Below are 2,809 nucleotides of genomic sequence, written 5' to 3'. Positions count from 1 at the left end.
TCTTCAAACAAGAGTTGAGGAAGACCTTTGGTAAAAATGTCGGCAATTTGATATCGAGAGGGAATGTGAAGCACTCGAATTTGACCACGTGTGACTTTCTCGCGTACGAAGTGGATGTCCATTTCAATGTGTTTTGTACGTTGGTGTTGAACGGGATTGCCGGAAAGATATACCGCACTGACATTATCACAGTATACAATCGTTGCCTTCTTTAATGGATATCTTAGCTCAAGCAATAGATTTCGTAGCCAGCAAGACTCTGCCACAACATTTGCTACACCTCGGTATTCGGCTTCGGCACTAGAGCGAGAAAGAGTGGGTTGCCTTTTAGCGGACCAAGATATTAAATTATCCCCAAGAAATATGCAATAGCCGGAGGTGGATCGGCGGGTATCAGGGCACCCTCCCCAATCCGCATCGGTGTATGACACGAGTCCCGAGATGGTAGTCGGGTATAGGTGAAGCCCGAGTTTGAGAGTGTCTTGCAAGTATCGAAGTATGCGACGAAGGGCTTGCATATGTTCCTTTCGAGGGTCATGCATGAAGAGACAAACTTGTTGGACGGCATAAGAGATGTCGGGCCTTGTAAATGTCAAGTATTGCAAGGCACCGGCCAAGCTTCGATAAAGTGTGGCATCCTCGACTGGTGGACCGGAGGTGGCGCTGAGTTTGGCCTTGGTGTCGACAGGGGTCGCTGAGGGATTGCAAGAGGACATATTTGCCCGAGCAATAATGTCTTGTGCATAGGACTTTTGAGAGAGAAACATCCCATTGCCGTGGTGTGTGACAGATATGCCGAGGAAAGAGCTCAATTTGCCAAGGTCTTTCATGGCAAATTCCGAATTTAAGTTGGCCATGATTGATTGTCGAAGCTTATCGGAGGAGGCAGTGAGTATAATATCGTCCACATACAAGAGAATATATGCAACTTCCTTCCCATGGCAATATATGAATAGAGAATGATCGACCTTGCTATGAATGAACCCAATTTTAGACACCACGCACGTGGTGCTTGCTTGAGGCCGTACAAAGCCTTATTAAGTCGACACACATGGCCCGGATTAGTAGAGTCACGAAATCCGGGTGGTTGGTGAATATAGACTGTTTCTGCAATATCACCGTTCAAGAATGCATTTTTCACATCCATTTGATGAATAGACCATGATTTCGAGAGAGCAAGGGTGAGAACAGTGCGGATGGTCGCCGGTTTGACCACTGGGCTAAAAGTTTCATCACAATCAACTCCAACCTGTTGATTCCTGCCATTAACAACAAGTCGAGCTTTATACCGCTCAAAAACACCGTTAGCATCTCTCTTGTGGCGAAATAGCCACATACATGGAATAATATTGACATTAGAAGGACGATGCACCAATTCCCAAGTCTTATTGTCAATTAGGGCATTGTATTCCTCAAGCATGGCATTTTTCCAATTAGGGTCATCGAGAGCTTTGATTGGATTTCGAGGGAGAGGAGTAGGGGAAGTCGAGACACTTAAGTTAAAGAGCCGTTTGGGCTTAAAAATCCCATGTGAGCTACGAGTGGCCATTTGTGGTGAAAGAGAAGGAGGTAAGTGTGAGGATTGGGCTGGAACAGTAGGTGGCCCAATAGGAAGGAGAGGCGCATTTTGGGTGGGGGGAGATATAGTGGGCCGGGCCTCTGATGGGGGGGAGGAAATTCGTGGGGAAGGAGGAGAGTGGGCCTCATCTGATTGGGCCGTGGGGGTGGGGTTTGGGTTTTGTAGCTCGTCAGTGGGCTGGACAGTAGGAGGAGTAGTAGATTGACTCATTTGATGGAGAAAAAAGGGGGAGATGCCATGATCCAAAAAATCATAGGTATGGGCAGTGGGTGTATGAACTTTCGAGAAGGGGAATTGTGTCTCATCGAAGATAACATGGCGGGAGGTGAAAATTTTATTTGTGGACAAGTCGTAACACTTATATCCACGATGATCCGGTGGATATCCTAGGAAAACACAAGGAGTGGAGCGTGCTTGGAGTTTATTAATAGTGGTTGAGGGAAAGAGAGGGTAGCAAAGGCATCCGAAAGCACGAAGATGTGAGTAGGAAGGGTCCTTGGTGTAGAGAATTTGTGTTGGTGAATTTTGAGCAATAGTTTTGGATGGGAGGATGTTGTGGAGATAGGTAGCCATTTGGAGGGCATGGTGCCAAAAGGAGGGGGGCATGGAGGAGTGAGCAAGAAGAGTGCGAATGGTGTTGTTTATGGTACGGATCTTTCGTTCCGCTTTACCATTTTGGGAGGAAGTGTGAGGGCAAGAAAAACGGAAGAGCATACCATTTTGTTCAAAGAATTGGCGAAATGGGCCATTATCATATTCTTTTCCATTATCACATTGGAAACATTTAATTTCCCTTTCAAATTGAGTTTTAGCATACGCACGAAATTGTAAAAAATATGAGTGAACTTGAGATTTTTTACAAATAGGGAAAGTCCATAAAAAATTACTAAAATCATCCAAGAACAACACATAATAAAGATGGCCCGCCGAACTCATTTTAGGGGATGTCCAAAGATCACTATGAATAATGTCAAATGGCATGCAAGTACGAGAATTAGAGGAATAAAATGGAAGTTTCACATGTTTGCCTAAGGGACAAGAAGAGCATAGAGGAGTACTCAAAATTCGATTACATTTGACAAAATTATTCCCCACTAGAGAGCGCAAAACATCGGTGCCGGGGTGACCTAACCTATTATGCCATAAAGAAGAAGATAAAGCAGTAAAAGTGGAGGGGGGGGGGATGCTTGTATAGAGGTGGTGGAGAGAGGGTAAAGGTCGCCGGAGCTA

This window comes from Chenopodium album, chromosome 1, assembly GCF_948465745.1.
Source record: "Chenopodium album chromosome 1, dcCheAlbu1.1, whole genome shotgun sequence".
Lineage (NCBI taxonomy): Eukaryota > Viridiplantae > Streptophyta > Magnoliopsida > Caryophyllales > Amaranthaceae > Chenopodium > Chenopodium album.
This window is presented reverse-complemented; position numbering follows the sequence as displayed.